General features: G+C 45.8%; 1 protein-coding gene across 6 annotated transcripts in view; it reads left to right on the forward strand.

The window, feature by feature from the left end:
• LOC124216394 (GATA-binding factor C) overlaps positions 1-21737 on the forward strand; it is a 116358-nt gene that overhangs the window by 80784 nt on the left and 13837 nt on the right. The gene's annotated exons all lie outside the window — the stretch shown is intronic.

Raw genomic sequence — 21737 nt, forward strand, 5'->3', positions numbered from 1 at the left:
TGCGGAGGATCGATGAAATATGTATATCGATTTAAAATAGCGGGTGCTGCAACTTCCGTCAACGCAGCCTATAATTTCGACCACCCTCATTTCGGGGATGCCATTGTCCGAGTTAATTTTCTCTTTTCCGGTCTTTTTCTCTCTCTCTCTCCCGCAACATCGGTTCGCGTGTATATCTTCTTCTCTTCCTTCTCGATGCCAGGCTGGATTGGTTTATCAAAAATTTACCACCTCGAGCAGTGATTTTCACCCCCTTTCAAAGCCTTCGTACAAACATTCCAAATCTCGTCATAACTGTAATCCATGCACGCGTCACTGCAACAGCAATGATTGATGCGCATCCTCGTTCAAATGCTCTTCCGTGTAATCGTGACGCGAAAATCGATCTAGACCCACAGTATGTAATCAGGGGAAAAGTCTAGCTTACTAGATTGGCTTTCGTACTCGTATGTAGGCACGATGTTCATCCATTTGGAAAGCGTTCCATGCGCTGGATGAAATGGATATTCTCTCTGTCTCCGAAAGAACACTGAACAGAAGATGAGGAATCTTTGGCAGTTCGTGATTTGTAACACAGTGGTTTGATCATTTTCAATCCATGCTCTGATGTCGCTGACACCCTGCACGTAATGACGGATCCGATAATATTCCGCAGACCCGGAAATTCTCTATGATGTGAAACCCTCGAGGAAGCAATTTAAGCACAAGCCACGAGCTGCATCGAGGAATCGTGCACGCGCCGAGTGGTCGGTGAACTGTAGTAGGAGAAAGGGTCTCGGTATAAATCGATAGTGAAATGAGCTTAAAATCGTTGTATGTACCAGTGTTTGAATGGCCCTTGAAACGAGACGTTGCGTGTATGAGTTTAAGCAAGCTACGTAGGTAGATGTACGTAGACGCGATGTCCGGATGCATGTGCAGTCCGAAAGCTGCACCGCACGAGTTCCTGCAGCGGTGCCTCTGTCGATGTAATAATACCGCGACTGGCAACAGAGATGACAAACAATAGCTGCACACAACGTGGAAAAGGAGAGTTATGGAGAAACGGCGACATGAGAAATAGGGAGGGACCGACGTCCATGTGCCTTTCGCACAATATGTATCATTTTTATACCAACCATGGGAGCCGGGACGGCGGGTCACAGATGTGTCGCCCCGAAAAATAGAGCCTGATAGCGATCTGGAAAACAAAGCGGACACCAGGTATACATACCCTCCAATACGTGCCTTGAAGCTCCCCAACCATACCCTCCACCTTCGCATGTAGGTACCTACCTATCCTCGATTCGTATGCCCGTGTGCAGTGTGATGATGGGGTAGATAGCAAGGGTTGAAACCCCGCGCCGTACCCGGCCATTGCCGCCATTTTTGATGCCGGTCAAGATACCGAATGAACAGCTGGGAAATTTTCACTTTTTTTACACCCTTTTGCACTGAGCTCCCGCCGGTTCCTCTTACACGCACGAATATTCTTTTCTCTCCTTTATTCCATCCCGCATTAATACTGCAGTACTATACGTCGATCCAGAGAGTTTTTGAGAACTATGATCAACTCTCATCACCTTCAACCAGCTTCTCAAAATGGCGCCCACTCTTTCTTCTCCAGCACTCAGCTCTCACCACTTTTACCTACTGTGTGTTACCGAACTTGCTCTTGTTGTAAAAAGATTGATGTGTACTAATTTGTAAATTAATTTAATTTCTAATCCGTTATCTGTTTTCTAACGTCGAAAAATGAACCTGACGTGTACTTTGATCGATTTCAAACGTTTATGTGGCTCCTTGAGATTTGCGGAAAATTGAAATCACCTTGAATTAACGAGCTTCATTTGCCAAGGAATCACAGGTGCGAACGCGAGTGCATGCGAGTCGCGGGTGTTGCATATGAAACGGGTAAAACACACCCAGGCATACCTCCCTGTATAAGTGAAAATGTTTTGAGGTGAGAAGAGAGGGCATAAATAGTGGTTTTAACATTTGTAACACGGATCGACAGAGCGTGCTTGAAATATTTAAATCCGAAAGCACGTACGTTCGACTGGGTGCATGGAGAGAGAGAGAGAGAGAGAGACGCGTATCGAGCATGTAAAGAACCACCGAGATGTCAGGTAGGCGCAGAGAAGAGAAAGAGAGAGGGCATGGAGTGAAGAAGATGATAAAGAAAAGGAGGAGGAGGAGAGAGTCAAAGATCGGCTCGGAGACCGCGCCCCAGAGATGACACGGCGTCTTGTCATTTTTAAACGGCAGATGCTGGACGGCGCGAGTATATTTCGCGACAACTCCTAAGATGTTTATCTTGGCTCAGGTAGCCGGGAGGGTTCTCAAGGTTATCTACCTTGCATCTCGGTATATATACGGAAAATTGATAGTTACTGCCTGGTTCAGACTGCATTGTTTGCGACGCGACGGGACCGACGCGCCTTCCTTCCACTTCCACTTCCACTTCGGAGGTGTTAAAGGCTTTGTGGAATAAGATGACGGCCGCTCCCGATCCGGAATAAATCTCGCCTCTCGCCCCCGGCCTAAGCCGGTCAGGGTGTTCGGTACTGTTCCACCTCCTCGAGGTATAACTCTTCCGAATACACCGGCATCGACGACGAAGCTGCCACGCGGAATCTAATCGAACCTGTTCGTTCCGAGGCTCGATGTCACGAGTCAAGGCCGTGTGCGTGATCGTCGATGATCGTCGCGGATCAAGCTGAACGGAGAGAACGAGTGTCTTCGTCGACTTCCAGTACGACTCCACTGCACAGCGTCCTCGAGGCTGATAGTTAATTACGAACACCGATTGAAGTTTGATCGAAGTAAAAGGGGCCCATTGTCTGGTTCTTCTTACACGATGCTGCGCAGACGTGGTTTGATAACATACCTGATACAACGATCCTTCGGCAACTTTGGCGACTGATATAATAACGCCACGAGCTTGGACGACCACGTAATGTGTGTAATGTACTAGTCAGCTCAAACTCAACCAACTGCTCGTGCTTGCGAAGGAGTAAATAACGCCGCCTGAATAATGTACCAGATGCAAATACAGATCGTATAATCATTCACGGTCGTCTCTCTCCGTCTTTTCGATTTCTTCAAAATTCAACTCACGAGCACCGGATTTACATCCTTTGACACTTATATGCGGATCACCGTACATAACAGATCGACCTATCTTTATACTATCTTATAATCCTTGTACCGTGGGTACTCGGACTTGGACGATAACTCCTTGGTAGGTAAATTTATGCGCGTTAGAAATTTATTCGCCTACCTTTCAGCTTACATCACGCGAAGAGCTGGTGTGGATATCACGCGTTTTGACGAATACCGGCCATTCAGTCGTTCCGAAGTTGACACATCCTCCAGTTTGGATATCGCCAAGTACTCTGCACTGAAATCTGCTGCTTCAGCTTTGTTTTTCGTCAGTCAATAATCACGGCCGTTTGAAAAGAACACAGTATTCTACAGCTTGGATTCGAGTCGCAGATGGTGCAGGTTGCTGGATGCGTGCATCGGAGCCGAGAATTCCAGAGCCCTCGAAGATACGCAGCCCCAGCGTACTGCATAGAATGTTTAATGATACAAAGTGATTAGCTTGTCAGCTACCAGAATCCTTACCTGGGGGCGAATTATTTCTCATATTTATGCGTTCCATTCGAGTTCGCTGGTGCAGTTGAAAAGCAATTTACAAGTTAATAGCTCGCGTGGTTCGGTTCCACCTCGGAACCTGCCGCTCGCCTCCTGTGTCGAGGCTTTCTTCACAGACGGACCAACTAGCTTCGGTGCTTCTCGCCTGCGCTTTCATCGTGGACGTGAGCGTAACTACCACACGTGTGGCTGATGCTGCAACCATCTCACTCAACCTTCGGGGCGCATATATCTCGTCTACCTACCCAGATTGCTGCCCATCCAATTGTCTCTCGCTATATTTCTTATTTCCGTTAATTCTGGGGAAAAACAACTCGGCCGCTATGGCCAGCCGTTTCATTTCCAACCGATGGGATCTTCACCTTTCCTTCTTTTACAGTAGCTTCGCACCGAAGGTGTGAAAAATGCCTGAATCATCCGAAGTCGAATGGGTGCAATGGACTTGGGACCATGAAGTGAAACAATGCCGAGAGAAGGAAGTCACGAGTCTTAAGTTTCGTTTCCAACTGGTGACTTGCCGTGTAAATCATGGAAGTTGAATTCGAAAAAATGAAAGGCTTCTCCTTCCCCCCCCCCCCCCCCCCATGCAATTGTTTTTCAAACCGATTACGCGAACAACTTGGAAAAGTGGCGATGAACCTATGTACGGACCCTTGGATTGATTCTGAGACTTTCAAGGCCCATCACAGCGATAGCCAGTCTCGCCATTGGACAACTGGTATTCGGGCTTAATTACCGTTCAGTTTCGTTTCGTTTCTGTTATTGTAATTGCGACACGAGTCCCCCGCTTTGGAATAATACATTGATACCTCTGACCGGCGGTGCTGTTGGTAAACAGTGTGGCTATTTGCGTGGCGGCATTAAAAATTTCGGAAAATCGCCCGGAGGGCCGAATGCATGGCGGCGACGCGGCGGTAATCTGGTGAAATAATAACCGGCGAGAATTCCAGCCGCCCCCTTTCCTTCTCCGGTTGTAATCGTTTTCCCAGGGCTGCGAGAGGGGGAAAACCCCTTCCGAAATCTCCTATCGTCGGCCGAAGGCATTAGCTTTTTCGAGGCTTTTAGGGGTGCAGTTTTGGGACCGGATCCCAGCTTCTCCCAGCTGCGTTCTATCATTGGTCGCGATCTGGCTTGGCAACCCTCCCGTCTCCGGGTAGCAACCCCTGGCAATCAAGGACCAATCCCATCTCCCTCGAAACTGCGAGGGGAGAGACTGCCGGGTTGGGATCGGATAGGAAGACGGGCACACCTCCCTCCCTGCCTCCCTGCCTACCCCGTCTGGTTCAGTTTCGTTTAACACCAGACCAGCCTCGCCGAGAAATTAAATTACTACCGTCGTCGCAGTGCCGCGGATTGCCGTGCTGCTTATTGTCCGCACCGTCGCCCCGAGCTGGGCCGCAAACTCGTCGTCGACCGACACAACCCGTTACCCCCAACGGGATAATCATGCATTCGATAATTACTCTGATCATGAGATTAGTCACCAGTCCACGGATTAGCCGTCAATGATTCAATCCTATCAATTTCAAAAATCGTTCACATGTAGGTGATACCTACGAATCATCTGATTTCACGTTGACGCGTAGGTACCTACCTACCCACTCGTTTCATTGCGGTTTCAAACGGTTACTTCCGAACGACGACTGGGCCTGTTTTTGTTCTCGTTTTTCCACATCGCACATGTCCTTGTAACCAAAGTCTTGGTTTTGTTGGAGAGTTGATTAAACGTTTCTAGTGTCAATTGTCTATCTTGTCTGGATATGAGTATCGGTACATAATAGGTTGTACGGTGTAACGATGACGGTTGAGAGCTGATATACCTCGAGTGTATTATAGTGAGCTCGTTACAAATGGTGGAAGGTCAGGGTCGAGTGAGCGCGTGTTCGAAACTGGTTTTCAAATTACTGTGTCAATACACCCGAGTTTGCGCTAAAATTACATCGAACACCGATAGTCGGTTGCATGGTGTATCAGGGTTTTGTAACGGTTTCTCTCGCCGTGGCATCGCAGCCTAGCTATGCACATGCGGTTTCTTGGGAACTGCAGCGCATTAGGTACCCATGCGTTTATCTTGCATTCGGAGATATTTACATGAACGGTAGTGGATAGCGTTGGAATGACTCAGTGTGAGTAGTTGTATCCAGCAAGACCAAGATCCAAGAGTCAAAAAAACTATACCAGACCGGAGCTGTATATAACAAGAATTGTAAGAATTGATCGAATATAGGACCAGAGTTTGCGCAGTGATTCAGAGTGTCTCTGAGACAGTGAAAAAGAAAGAGGTTATAAGAAGTAAAAAGAAGACGAAGAAGAAGAAGAAGAGGAAAAAAAAGCGAGAAAGTCGATGAGAAAAAGAAACGGGAATGGTGAGCGACGCTGCCGTGGAGAAATAAATCAGTTCGCTACTGGCGTGAAAATCAATTGCGAGACACCCTCTGCAGGGGTTCGAGGGTTGCGGGACTTCCACCACTCCATTTTTCCTCCCATCCCACCACCGTTGGACGATTCCGCGTAGTCTGTTCCGTTATACCTACATCCTCGTATAATATGAGGTTTTTCCTTATGCCTGAGCGTGTCGCCGTCGCATTTTCGCTTGTAGGTACAAGGGCTCGATGCACACATCCACGTAACGCCGATTTTCATGGGATCAAAACTGCCCCCGGTGCTGAGCGCTACCATCGCACAAAGTCAATACCCACCTTCAACCAGAGCGCAAACTCCCAGACCCGGCCAATCTCCGGCTTCCTACCTTCGCGCATGACCACGGCCACACCGTACCGACTCTGATGTCCCTTGCATAAGGGCGCAACTCTTTCCGTCCTTCCTTCGACCGTAATTGCACTCCAACATGTACTCCAAGTCTGCTGGGACGATGTGCGCAGCGTAACGAACAGCACTTCTTAACAGGCCTTCAAAGCACAAGACTCAAATACTGAAGACGAAAAACGTCATGGATCTGTTCAAAGGTTCAGTGAACGCACGAACACTTTTGCATTCGGTTATCCAATTCGGCATACATGACGAACCGAAATTGTTGATCACCTCAAGGTTGGGTTTGGTAGACCTGTACATACAATTGGTCATTTTCGATTACTCCGGCTGATTTATACATCGCGATTTGATTCCAAATCGAGTTGCAATCCTGGTACTGGTTCAGGTGGACGTTTTCGCGCCGTTCTGATTCCGAGGGCGCGGTTCTGGGTGTAGTATAGCCTATATCTCAGGGCCGTGGAGGGTGAGTGACAAGTAATGGCTGCCGTGGATTTATTTATCGCCACGGATCCCCGTCCGCGGGAATATGGCTTTGTTGAGGAAATAGTGCAACACGCATATAGTCTTACGGTGGTCGTGGTTTCGCCTATTCACGCTTCTGCCGCTGCAGCCAGAGCCCGATTACCAGTAAAACGGAATTGCACCGTTAAATCAAATTGAACAAATATCTTCGCCGCACGCCTTGCTGCAATGCTCGCACAAGAAACGATTTATTGTTCACCCACACACGTGTACACAGACCGTAGGTGTTCGCATGGGTATGTAAATCGCAGGACGCGCAAGATTGATGGCGGTGCGCCGGAATGACGGGCCGTTGTACGATTTAACCATATCGCAAATTCGTTCAATTCATTCTCACAGCCGAGACTTTACCGACAAGTGTAACATTAATTACGCTTAAACGGAAAAGTGTGCATAAGCTGCACAAAAGATTGCACGTGACTTACTGTACGTACATAAATTGGCGAACGAGATGGAAAACCGTGACTGCAGAAATGACGGGGATACGAACAACTGATTGAAAGTTGAAGCCAGTTACATTATTATCCTGTGGTTTGCGGAGTTGGTCTAGAAAATCTACAACAATAGAGACAACATAATGACCCTATAAATAATTGATAATATGCCGTATCGTGTGGTCTGTTGCCCGTAACGGATACCCGATCAGCGCATGTCTTGCGTTCCAACTTGAAGCTTGTACGTACGTTCATTTATTTATATCTGGGTATGCAGGTGATATCTGCATCAAATGATGCAATAATACGCCCGTCTGGTTACCTGATTTATACTTGCTCGGGCAATTCGACCGATCATTGATGTATACACAATTTGTTAAACGAATTGAGGAAAGATTGGGTTGGATTGGGTTTCGAAGATCAATTGGCTTCAATCGAGAGGTTTAAGAAGAAGTTGTTCAGAAACAACAGAAAGCGACAGAGAAAGAAGCTTCTCCATCGCACTGTTGTTTTCACAAAATTATTATTCATACACACGACGAGAATCAGAGAAGGGGAAATTACTTTGATATAAAGAAAGTGCGGGGTTATTATACGGATACGAGGATAAATTTCGCAAGTGTCAGTATATTTGATCGGTATAACTGTTTCAATCATATATAATTGGAGAGAGAAAGAGAGAGAAAGATCGAAAAGGAAATAAATAAAAAAATCGACAACATGAAAACAAGATAAAAATTCCCGACAACTTTCGCGAATGATTCAGAATTTCGAAACTGGTTCCGTTTGCTGGCGATTCAAAAGAATACCGACTAGACTCGGATATAAAACTAGTATATCGATACAGATAAAGACAGTTATTGTGCTCAATATTATACATTTTGTCGCGTCCTAGATTTCGCGTAGGTTGGGCAAAATTCTTCGTGCGTTATAACCGATTCGAAAACTTGTTTTTAAATCTCGATAGCAGAGGTGCAAGAGTAATTGACCAGAATAGTAGCGATTAGTCGGAGGAGAATCACAATTCGGGTGACTAATAACGGGTATCAGATACGGCGTGTGTATTGTACATTATCTCGAACCAGATCAGCTGTGCACAAGAATCGTACGGTCCCTGTTCTGGCCAGGCGATTGAAAATCTTGGCCAAAACATAAGTATGATCGCAACAATAGCGCCGGCTGGGACAATGAGAACGATAACAAGAATAATAACAGCGACGGTAACCATAATCATCCAAGTACGAACCAACGTTGCTGCAGGTAGGTATCATTGATACCGCTCGGCAGCATCAAAGTGGCAAGGCTGGCCACCTTGCCCTAATAAGCCGAACAGGATATCCATCGATAGGTATCCCCGCGTACCGGTATTGTCTCGGTCTCTTGTGCCTGCGATCGTGAAACACACACACACACACTTACAGGCATCGAAAGACACGCGGACGTGGAGCGTTGCAGCGTGTGAATGCACCTCCACACTTGCAAGTCCAATGGATAGATAGAAAAGTTGCACAAGACTCCCACGTATCCTACACCGGCCTGAAGGATACGTTGGACACCGTAGCACGGTGCAGTGTATACACCGTAAAATTATTCAGGTGCTCGCTCAGCGTTCGTGTTGCGGTCGCATATTCGCATCAGCTGGTTACGGGTTATCGGCTGGTTGGAAAATAAATGCGCCATTCCGAGTGTTGGTTATGCCTGCGCGTGCATGCTGCAGACTTATGACTTGATACACGGTTTTGTTGCTCCGTATAGCCTTGTAGACACTTCTGAACGAGAGTGTCTCAATTAATATAAGGCAACCAATTGTAAGCAGAGTTATCTCGTTTCTAAGTTCACGCCTGTACTCGTTTTCGAAAATTTTGCGATGCTTTGGATGGAACTTTTTCAGCCAATTAGTGGCTGGACAGTGAATTTGGGACGACCGAATGTGGTCATTGAATGGTTAATCGACTCGACGATGGAATTGCATGTAACTGGTCATTTCGTAGAAAGGACGCTGTCCCACTACTCCAATTGACCGAGCAAATTTCAACGAAATGAGAATAGAAATTTTTACCGTATATCGATTCATGGTCAGTTTGGTTTCGAAACGGTACGGTTTACAACGACGGCGAGAATTTGTTTAACTTAATAACGTGTATGTCGTATCGTATCCGAGTGTCCGACTGTCCGAGTAGTAGCTGTATAATGAAATGTCGAAACACACGGTAGCCCTGAGATACCAGGTTTGGAATGCGGTTCATGGATTCATTTGAATGATTGGAAACCGATTTGTCACGCTACATTCGTACGAACGATCTGTATTTTACCGAAATAACGTTAATGATAGAAGTGGCCAGTGTAGCAGGAAAAATGAATAAAAAACTGTGTTGATTTACCGCGGTAACAAATCTAGAGCGTTGCGTACATTATAATTAAAACGCGATTGGGATCAGGAACTTGTGAACTCCCTATACGTATTGCCGTAGATTGTGAGGCTGTGTGTAAACTGCCTTGTTGACCACTAAACGGTCAACTTACCTATAATCAATAGTCTCATGAGTAACGAGTTCCGATTAAACCATGCCTCCAAGATCTCCAAGACTCCATGATGCAGAATGTCGTTTCAAAATGATTCGGAAGTACCGTCACAGTTTGATATAATAATCATCTCGAATCACTAGATCATACACAACACTTCTGAACACAGTAATTAATTGTGCTGTACCATTGTGAGTAAAATAGACAATCGACTTACTACTGGCGATTGGTAATTTGGAACTCTAAGCTTTTTGCAATTGGTGCAAGAAGATTACATAGTGATGCAACCATTCGTCACCGTCACATCAGTTTTTCCTTGGAAGGATTCTTCGAGGTTGTCCCGGCGGCCGCGGGGTGAAGTTGGCCTCGTTCGGTGAAGTGCGTTATCAGTGTCATTGGCGAGCCGAAACCGAAATGGAGCGTAATATGTTCGGAACACCCGTTGCGTGGATAGTGGAATATCAGCCTTCCTTTCTTTCTCTTTTTATCCCCCCTTCTATCTCTCTCTCTCTGCCGGGTGTGGGTGCGTGCGAGTGGTCCAGCCTCGCGGACGGAGGCTGGGTGTGGCCGTGACGAAAAGTTCACTGGAGCAAACAGACGGAGCAGGCTCCGGTCGCGTCCCTGGTTGCTGGAGTGAGCTAGTCGTGCCTTGCCGGCGTTCCTACACAGGTATTACAGGCGCCCGATAGCGAGACACGAAGGTATTCGTTGTTTAGGTTCAGGTTCCTATCGGCGAGATGATAGCTTGGCGAAAGAGAGAAAGAGAGTAGAGAAAAGAGAGAGAGACGAGTGGTTGTTCAGGCGTACACAAACACAGGGACGTAGGAGAGCTCGCTCACGTGTGATACGATTTAGTTGTGCGACGGGCGTGCAGAAACGAGCCGGCAGGAGAGAATTGAAAAGTAAAACTTGGTCGACTTAAATAGGCCTGGCCAAGGTGAAAGTAGCTGTGTGTGTTTTTTCAGTGTAAGTATATATCATGGGCTGCGTGTTCACCGTACACCGCAAGGTGAATACCGACAACGAAACGGGACGCGATTACGTTTCGTTAATTTTCGTCATCCAGCCCACGCGCCAAACTGATACCAGACGTTGGATCTGATCTTCGATTTGTAGCGATGTAGGAACTGATGCGGGAAATGCTACTGGGTCCCTTTGGTTGAGGTTTCTTCCGGTTATCAAAGCGATGGTCAGAACTTGTCGCTTTAGCGAGTCTGATTCTTTCAATCTTTCGTGTCATTTAAATTTCTTAGAAGTCATGGTACGGTTAATTGCGGAATCCTGAATATCGTAATTAGCGGTTGTCCAACACTTGAACGATCATTCTGTCGAATCGTTGGTATTTCTGCAAATGATAATGTAAGAGCTGGTTATTATGTCGTTACACAGGTTTAGGGTTGTCGATTTGCATGCCTATGCGGCAATGCGCGTTGATTTAACTGTGATGACGCTGCCGTGCTCGCGGCTATACGCGTACAGGGAAAATCATCAGTGAGGTAACTATATGGTAATGAGAACGTGTATGCAGTGTTCGAATGACAGTCGGCTTATTACACCCAGAGTCCAGGCACACCGTCGCAACTGGTATACCGGTGGCCATTATCTAATCCGCACGGTGATTGCGGTCTTTGTAGAATAATGGGTACACATTGCAATTATATGCCCATGATGGAGAGCCAACGCATCGCGGGGCTTGTTATTTAACGCTTTTCAATAATCCAGCGATTTTATATACGATCATTACCATCTTTATTACTGCTCAATGTTCACTAAATCACTCCTCGACGGTTATCGCTCTCTTTTTCTTTCTCGCTCTCGTGGTTGCAGCCGCACGTTTATTGCCGGCCACGTAACGTCTTAGTATCAACAACTCATTTGTTAGGAATAAACTGTATACCATGTCGAAGTGCCAGACTGCCTTGAGTTACTGGCTGCTAGCCGCTGGTGCGAGAAAATCCATATCCTTTTGCATTCCATGTCGCGTTCTGCCGTCAATTTCTGAAAACTGAAACTGAAACCGAAACTGAACATCATGGCAGCAGGCCGCTTCCACTTCTGGAAAGTGTTTTCTCTTTCCAGAACTTATCTTTCCGTAGCTCCACGTGGAGTACGGTTTTGAGTGTTAAATTAATCTGCTTGTCCCCGAAACGTTGATGGGTATAGGGCGTATAGGTAGACGCGCGATCCGATACATCCATCGACTCTGGGAAATCGAACGGTAGCCTCTCCTCTCCTCTCCTCTCCTTTGCTCTCCTCTCGAGGACAGTGATCCATGGTCATTTCACTTTATAATCGCTCCACACGCGGCGCGACGCGGACCGTTGCCAGAGAGTGGAAGGCCTAATCTCAATATTCTAATCTCATTCCGTACGAAAACGGCTTTTATTCAAATACGATACCTCCGAGAGTTGACTCAGAAAGCTGCCTCCTCCGCACCCGCAAGCAACTTACCGTGGGCCTCGAAGACCCCGCTATGCCAATTCGCATGGCTGTGTTGGCTCGCTCAGCGCAATGTGCAGCATCGGGATTATCGCAACGCTGTGCCGGCGCTCTTTCTTGCCTTGGATATAGGAAGGCCCCCCTACGCTCTGCCTCGCTACCCGGCTATTGAAAGATCTCACCAATAGATTTATATGCACGCGTTGGCTAGGCGATACGAGATCCTAGTCCCTGTGTACCCAACCAAGTGAATTATAGATACATACTCACCGGTGCATATCCAACCGCACGTCGTATTGTGGAAAATCAGCTCTTCTCGGTTGTTGCGTTATACCTCGTGCAGTATTTGCGAAAATAGTAAATCTTAAACCACTGTCACGATATGAGTTATTATACTTCGTATCGTGGCTTCTACCTCCGCCCATCCTCGATGTCTCAAATTTGGCCTACAGTCACGGATTGCTAATCTTCAATTCCGAAGTTTATATCTTCAACCGAGGTCAAGGGACTTGAAGTGACACGCGAAAATGGAAACAATTCTCGATGCTAGTACGTGCCACTTGTTCTTATTACACCAATTTTCAGGGTTCCTCACCAGATGCGTGGGTTAATTCTTGACGTTGGGTAGTCAGATAACAGTCGGCTGATCAAAAGGCCCTACCGAAGATGATATTTAAAATACTATATGTGTACATGTACCAGCTACGGTATCGGGACTGTGTTGAGCACACAGTGGCCCCCGTAGGTACACCCAAGTTAGCCAAAGTCATAAATATAGCTTCGGAACACGTCCGAAACTTTTACACACGCGTGTGGAACTCACACAAAGATCGTCATGGAGAGGTGGATATGTACGGGCGGTCGATCGGTTGGTCGATTCTCCACCATGCAGAGCTCTTCATGGCCCCCGCTCGCTACCTGACCATCTGAATTATACAAGCCCTGCATCGCCTCGGGGGTTACGATCTATATTTACGTAATCGTATAATGTATATCTAATGTAATCTCGACGGTGAACCTTGCCTCTCGGTCGCTTAGTCTATCACCGGCACACCTCGTGTCATATCTTTTATCGTACGGTATTCACTGTTCGGGATCAAGCTTAACCGTTTAACGACAAGTAAATCAACCATTCCTCTATTTCGCGAAACATCTATGAAAAATCTATTTTACTGAATTTAGCGACACTAAGAATGATTTCCAAAGTCAAAAAAGAGAAGAAGAAAACGATGATGAAGATGAACAACCGGATTCCGGACGGTGACGACTCGGTGCTTGATACAGCTTGATAACTCGATGGGAATTTCAACGGTACATCGAACGTTTAACACCGGCAAGTAGAAGATCCTTTACGATGGCGGCGCCGATTACACGTCAAGTTTTCTGACTTGTTTAAGCAATATGAGCCCGATCTATACCTATTTATATTTCTTCGCGAACGGCATCGGCAGAACCATTGCGTTCCGCTTTTGCAAAGCCACGATTCGACGTCATAATGACCGTCGTCATCCGCGAATGCACCGATGTAGATATTTGCCCGGTGATATGTATGTAATGGTATTCCACCCAGTTCCACGGTTGTGTACCTTATACACCTAGATCAGAGTACATAACCACCTCCTCGACCGTATATCTATCCGAACGAAATCGTTTCATGGACCATAAAATCGAACGGTTCCCCAACTCGAGGGACAGCAGCAACGGCGCTACTTCCTTGTTCAAACGCGATGGACGAGTTTGATCTGCAGAATTTAATGCCGGGAGTTCTTGTTGTGTAATATCTGGGCGGATGGACGTTAAATTACACGTCTGCAGGCCTTTTATTCGCCTAGCGGTGTGTAATGTGTGCTTATTTACTTTGGGATAAACAGGTATCCCTTCTCCATCAAGAACGGAATCATGATCCTTTAAACCCAGGCGTACCGAAAGAGCGTGAAAAAAGGAAATATGAATAGAGAAGGAAAATTCGTAAATTCGCTTGGCGGTGTTAAACCGAGCGTAGTTTTAACAATAATACGTATCGTGTGATGGTACAGTAACTACAAGTTACTAGTGTTCTACGCAAACCTTGCGACATGCGTGCGTGTTAAATCTGTATTACGCGTAAACGCCCTGTGATGGCGATGCTGCGCGCGCTGCGTATTTCCAACCAGAAGAAGAAGAAGAAGAAGAGGCCAACGTATTTACGATATGATGTGCATAGTGGGACGGGTTGCATTGCACCGCCATTGCTGTGTAATGTACAGTGTGAAGCATGATGAATGTATAAACTGTTTTGCTACTTTTCACAGCTCGTTAGCAGGGGAGCAGGTGTGAAATGGGAAGTAAAAAAGATAAAAATGAAAATAATTGAGACGAGGAAAGCGAAAGATTGCGAGTGAAATGACCGAAGAAAGTTATTTTAATAGAGCTGACGCGCGTATCAAGAGAAATAGAGAATGAATTCGTGTACTTATACGTAGGCATGATGTTATTTTTTGCACGCTAGTGAAATTATATGCACTCATTATTTTTAATTAATTTAATTTACTTATTCGCACAGAGTACTCTTATCATCATCACATTAATTAAGCTGAGGGTACATTATTTCCATGCGTCGACGATCATCAGGGATTACAGTAAATGCATGATACGAGGATAGAAATTCAGAAATATATATACCGAATGCAGTTCGGTACGATAATAAATTAATTACCAGTGTTTCTAGATGTCTGTAATACTCTTCTTCGTCTTCCTTCTTCTCCATTTTTTTGCCCACCGTTTTGGTGGCAAGTTCGAGTTCTCTTCGTGGTAGAAGAGAGATGAAATAGAGGCGTTATTTGAAAAAGAAAAAAGAGACACTGCAGCGGTGCAGCGTTGGATAAAAAGAAAGAAGGAAAGAAAAGAATAGAAAAAAAAAAAAAAAAATGAGGCGAAGATGAAAAAAACCTTGCTTATGTAAGAAGAAGAAGAATAATAAGAGTGAAAGAAAAAAAAGGATTAAAATGAAATACCTGGTCCAGCGAACACCGATCTTCTCCTGCGAAGGCCTCCAACTCCACCACGGGAGTTGGTGGACCTCAAGTCCCACGCGACGCGGGCCAAGTGGTCCAACAGGGAATAAGAAGAAGAAGAAGAAGAAAGGATGAAGAAGAGGGAGGAGGGAGCGCAAAGGATGAAAGTTTACCGAGGTCCTGCTATATATATAATATATATATATATATATATATCGCGTAAACTGTGCCAGCGTATCTCTCTCTCTCTCTTTCTCTGTATATATCCTTCTCTTTCCTCAGTTGTGCGATTTTTCGTACGGCAAAGAAGCTGCTGAACACGAGGGAACATTGCTCGCAATTTAAATAAATTCACGAAAGGGAAAAAATAAAAAAATAAAATAAAAATAATACGAGCGTTAGGGAAAGAAGAGTGAATCGAGAATGGGAGGGGGGGTGGGCAAAAGAGAGACAACGATGCGGCTTTCGATATGTATGCACTGGCGGGCAGGCAGGCGAGAGAAACAAGAAGAAACTTCCGTCCTCCTTTACCGCGCAACCTGTACACCAGGCGCGTGTGTACGTGTGTGTGTATGTGAATCTGTAACACACAGAAACACACCATGTGGTGCACCCACCATGCATGAATATATATGGATATCGAGCGTACAACTCGAGTCCTACGGAGTTTTGCTACGGGTCTCCCTGCTGCATCGCCGGTTTATCGAAATCAAGATCCAAGGCACGATTTCGAGCTAATAAAACTAAACGTATTGTGTCGCCGGAGATCCTAAATTGGTTTCTCTTTACAGAATTTCAATTCCCTCGATTCTCCGTATACATATATACATACGCGTATGCGTTCTGTGTATAGAACCACATACGTATATCTGTGAATTGAATCCGAGTTTCGTTTTTACATATACGTATACGCATCCCAATGATCAAAATTTACCTTACCATTTGTAGAGCGAGTCTCGCGTGCTGATGTCACGCTAACAACGATCACCGATCGGATGAGACGGAACAAACGAGGTGTCGGATTTGTAGGCAATTATCATCGAATCACCTCTTGATAACAAAGAAAAAAAAAAAAAAATTTGAAGTCATCTTTTCGTGTTCTTGTAACGTTCGTCGTCACAATTTTCGTCGAATTCTTTTATTCTTGACGTTTTTCGAAGATGGGTAGGGCTATACGGGTATCACGTGACGCGGTCTGGCTGACGCTCGTTTCGGCCAAGCTGAGCTTAGCCGAGTCCATGTGAATCAAACCGGCCTGACCTAACTCAATCTAGCCAACTTAGTAAACGCGTACCTACACCATGTATAGCATATATTATACAGCAGTTGGTCTATAGATAACTAGACTGTTTATCATATAGATTGGCTGCTGGATCACTCTGCTCTCCTAGCGTGGTAATGGCCACTACAACCTCTTGCTCTACAGTATCTCGCCTTTATTGTACTCCTCCCTGCCAAACGACAGTCACCTTCTACAAATGATTGTACGTTAAATCTTTACCTCAATTACCACACTTTCGGACCGTGAGCTGTATAAAAGTCTCCCTGATGATGTCATTGACGCTATCGAACCTTACTCGTATGGGTGCAATATCAACTCCATCGGCAAGTCAGGAAAAAGAGACTACGACTTCGAACGGTCTAGGACAAAGTACCGTCGAACACTTTGATGACTTGGCCAAACCCCATGGACGCCGAGGTATTGCGCAAACTTATTCTAGGTGCAGGATATTCGCCCCGACTCGACTTCTGGGGTCCGGATGGACTCGGCGGGACTCCAAGCAAACACACTGGCACTGTACAAAGCGAACAACGACAGGCGCACCGAGCGGCGAAGTCGAGCGTTAGTGTTAGGAATGTGGTACCACGACTTGTCACAGTTGCACACCACGCCGTTCGGAGCCTGGAAGCAGTAGGTACCAGAACCACGATGATGGCGTTGGTTGGTTCTAGTCTCGGCCAAGTGTTCCGCACGATTCGACCATCCGCGTGTCCTGAGGGAATAAACGAAATTCATGAGACGGTGTACATGTCGTTAGCGTTCGTTCATCCAGCTCCAGCAACGGCGTCGGCTTATCGGCACGTCGGTGTGTACAACAGGAGCGTTTAGTCGCCGGTTCGCTTTCAAATTATACCCAACAATCGACTCTCTTTCTCTCTCTCTCTCTCTTTCTTTATCTTCCGCATCCCTCTTCACTCTCCGTTGCACCGGTATACCTTATACTCCTCCTGATGCCGCGATCTCCTTCGACCAATTTGTATCTCGATTCACGAACAATGTACTCCCGACTCTACGGTGAATTTAATCCACCTCCTCAGCGTCACCGTGAGGAGTTTCCAAGAGGTTGGGTTAGGTATGCATTGTGTTTGCGCTCTTTCTCTCGTGTGTTCATGGCGAACAATTATTGCAGGTGATCCGGTACCCTTTCCGAAATCGCCAAGTTTCGAAGACTGGGAGAAATACTCGATTGACTAATTTTTTACTCGTTCGGGAATAACTGTTACTACAGAATAATTATTGCCAAGGTTTGAAAATATCCGGTGCACCTTTCGAACGGTATGAGAAACCGGTGCTGGGCGTATGTAAGCGTTAGATCCTATTTGTACGATAAGATACGGACCCTCTGATACACAAAGTGCGATTTAACGATCTGTATCCGCAAGTTATCGCGGGTACCAATAATACAACCACCTGTACACCGTCACGTACCTTATACCTGTATATGCATGCTCAGAATAACGTGCGGCTCCGCGTATTGTACACCACATATCTTCGTATCTACGAATATGCCGTACACACACAGGCAGAGTAATGTTATACACGTACTTACGTGCCACCAATCTTTATTTTAGTTGCCTCATTGGTTACCGGCAAGTTGCACAATCGGATCGATTTAATTCCCTTTGTCCATAGTCATTGCTGGTAATTAACAATCGTCATCATCAGCCGCATAACTTCGAATCAGCCTCGTTCGCCGATTGTTCAGCGTTAAAAAGAAGCACACGAGTAAACAAAAACAAAAAGCAGCATTGAAACAAACTGATAATAGTAGTCAAACAAATGAAAATAAAAAAATAAACGATAAAATTTATCTACCGGTATTTGGTGTCGCTTGGTCCAACGGCTCTCATCTGGCACAACGAAAATGGGAATAAATTCGATAGAGAAATTCGAGAGAGAATTACAACCCGAAAAATCGATGAAGCAGTTAAATTCCCGATGGTGTAGATACTTGGATAGGTAATATACAGCTGAGGCGTGGGATGCTGTTGTGAGAAAATTTCAAACATGTGGGAAGATCGCGGCGAATGAATTTGACCAGGATGAAATCGAAGTTGGATAAAAACTATAAAAACTAGTTCCAATCAGCAGGTACTGTGTTTATTTATACAAGTACATGGGTACGCGACAGTGATTATTACATACCAACACATTGCGAGCTTCATAGTTCATTGATAATTTTTCACCGTTAATTAAACCTAATTAATGACTTACCAATGCCGAGTCGAGAAGAGCGAACGCTGGAGCTGAAGCATCTCTCGGTATCTATTATTTTGTAGTATCAAAGATACATGTATGTGTACGTATATATACACTTGTAGCAGGGTACATAGACATGGTTCTAGTTACTATCGTCAGGATGTATTTTATTTTGTTTCAGGCTCTCCTTTATCATTTTTTTATTTCGTAGTGTTGATTATTTACCGTTTTTTTCTTCATTTTTTCTTACCTTCCACTCCGTATTTCGCTTTGCTACAGTTCGGTAGCGAAAGCCATGTAGGTGGTCACCAACACGAAGTCGGAAAACTCGCACGTACATGCCGGAACTTTGGCTATTAATCACCACATCGGACTAATTAATAATGGTTAATAGTCCAGCCTCGACGCACGTCCGCATACCTACCGATATACCCAAGGTATTGGTTATACGTACCTTGTACAACACACGTGGGCTACAGGATACCTCGATATCCATCGGTAGCTCTCGATGCTCTCCTTATCTTACCCTTTTCCTCTCTCTCCCCTCCCACGTGACCAGATGAAGATCGTAAGAAAAATCGGTACAATAGTGATAAATAAGTTAGGTTTACTTTCAGTGTTGATGTGTAATTGTTGTTGGAGTAGCGCAACGACCATGATTAAACGAACACCATAGCAAGAAGAAAGAGTTTGGTAAAAAAGGAATAGAGAAGAGGAAGAAAAGGAGCAAGAGTATATGAGGAATTAAAAAGGTGATGGCGGTTGCGGTGGCGGCATCGGCGTTCTTCTTCTTGTTCGTCTTGTACTACTTCTTCTTCTTCTTCTTCTTCTTCTTCTTCTTCTTCTTCTTCTTTTGCTCGTCGGCATCGCGCCAAGGGTCAGGCGTGGCAGGAACGCACTCGGTATACGAATATACACTGACTTTTGAGGTATGTCATATCCGTCAGTGTCCGGAGTTGGAGGTATAAGGTGGGTTTCTACCGTGCGTGGTAGGCATGGTGGCAGTGGTCAAGTCAACCGGTTCGGAAACTTTCTGTCGTAAAACAATTGACCGTTATGGTTGTAATTAAAACGGCCTTTGATCGCTCTCTATCCGTCAATAAATGGGACGAAGGTTTGCGTCTTAAACGGTAGCCGGTTCTTCGTCTTCTGGAACTTTGAACCACCGCGAATCAGCCAAGCGCCAATTACATATCACAGGTCGTTCATCCTCTCTTCGGATCCTATCGCCGGACAGAAATTTCTTCGCCTACCAATTTGTGTCGGAGATGAAGAGGGAAAGAGAGAGAGAAAGAGAGAGAGAGAGAGACAGGCTTTAATCGCCCAGCTATGCGTACACAATGCCCTCGTTGGTCACTCGCTTGCGTAGAAAAATTTCTGACGGGTAACATATTGTTGGCGAGTTGGTTTTCTCCTCCTTCCCTTTTTCTCCGTCCTGCCTCGTGCTCGATTTCTTCATTTACTATTATCATTATCCAAGACTTTTTTTATTCTACAAATCTTCAACATCCAGCTCTCTCTCTCTCTCTTTCTCTCTCTCTGTCTCTCGCGCCTTGTTGATCCCTTCAGGCTCGTCTCATGAACCGTTACTCTAAAACGCTTGTAGTTACATTGCACTGGTCTGTTATAATTATTAGTACAAGATCCCACCGCGCTGTCACCAATCATCGCAGTCCCAGATGTCCGGCAAATCAAGATCATTGAGACGCAGTCGTTTTGCAAATAACTTCAAGCGTCTGCCGGCAACAGGAACGGTAGAACATAAAAAAACATGAAGATGGCGATTATAACGATGATGATGATGATGATGATGATGATGATGATGAGACGACGGCAGAGGGGAGGGTAACGTACATATATGTATACCTTCCTACCTACCTTCGGGGCATCAGAGATCTAGAGCAGATAGGCTCGCCTCCCCTTTTTTCCCATCCATTCCCCCCCGCGTGGTATATTGATGAGGTGGCTGGCTACTGTATTGATTCGCGGTATGTTTAGGGGTTGGTCCGTTGTTCGTTGGTGCCCAAGTCCTAGAGCCTCCGGGGTGCCGCGTTCACCCTTCGAGAGTTCTGTACAGTGTCTGAATACACGAGAAGCACGGATACACTAATACAGTGGACGGTGAACGCCGAGGAACGATAAGATCCTCGTGATAAGACATGATTACACACCGACGTTCGAAACGGCGCAGTGTGGCGCCGACAACGCCACCCTTCGACACGGGCCAACTTTCACACAATCGCTCGTCTAATGACACCCTTCGTCTTCTCCGTTCTATCGAAGGACAGTACCAGGTTTAAATCCGAGGTAACGAACGCGTAGGATTTTTCATAGAAGCGTGAAAATTTTTGCAGAGAGGAAAAAATCCCGCGGATTGTAAAAGGAATATCCGCGCCGACTGCAGAGTTTGTTGGGAACGAATGTACGCTGGTTGAACAAAGAGATTAATTTCGTCGCGTAGAAAAGCATCGGAACGTGGCGTTCGCCTTACAAAAGAAAATTTCAATAACTTTACCATTATAGTTATACTATGTATACATGTATATTCCATGGTCGGTGTTACAACTGGCTACAAAGCGTCTCTACAATGGACTCACTCGTATGCGGGGCCGCCGTTCGACAATAGCGGGCAAAGTTTTGTGTTGCCGAGCTGTTTCAGGGCACGGCGAATAAATACCGTGTCATCTTAGGGGTTAAGTGGCCCATAAGGAGCGGGTAAAGCGAACGACGGCACACGCACACTCTCCTCAAACTCCTCGTTCAACGTTCATCCACACAGATCCGACTCGCTATAGTTGCCCCTGAGGGATAATAGACCTTTTTAGTTAAGTGTTTGGCACTTCGTGACGAAGGCACAGGTGCGAGGACCATTCCCGGTCCCGGAGGAGGACTCGGGGCTGCGATCGGCCCCGCAGGACCCCGGACCGAAGGATT

This window comes from Neodiprion pinetum, chromosome 4, assembly GCF_021155775.2.
Source record: "Neodiprion pinetum isolate iyNeoPine1 chromosome 4, iyNeoPine1.2, whole genome shotgun sequence".
In the NCBI taxonomy this organism is placed as follows: Eukaryota; Metazoa; Arthropoda; class Insecta; order Hymenoptera; family Diprionidae; genus Neodiprion; species Neodiprion pinetum.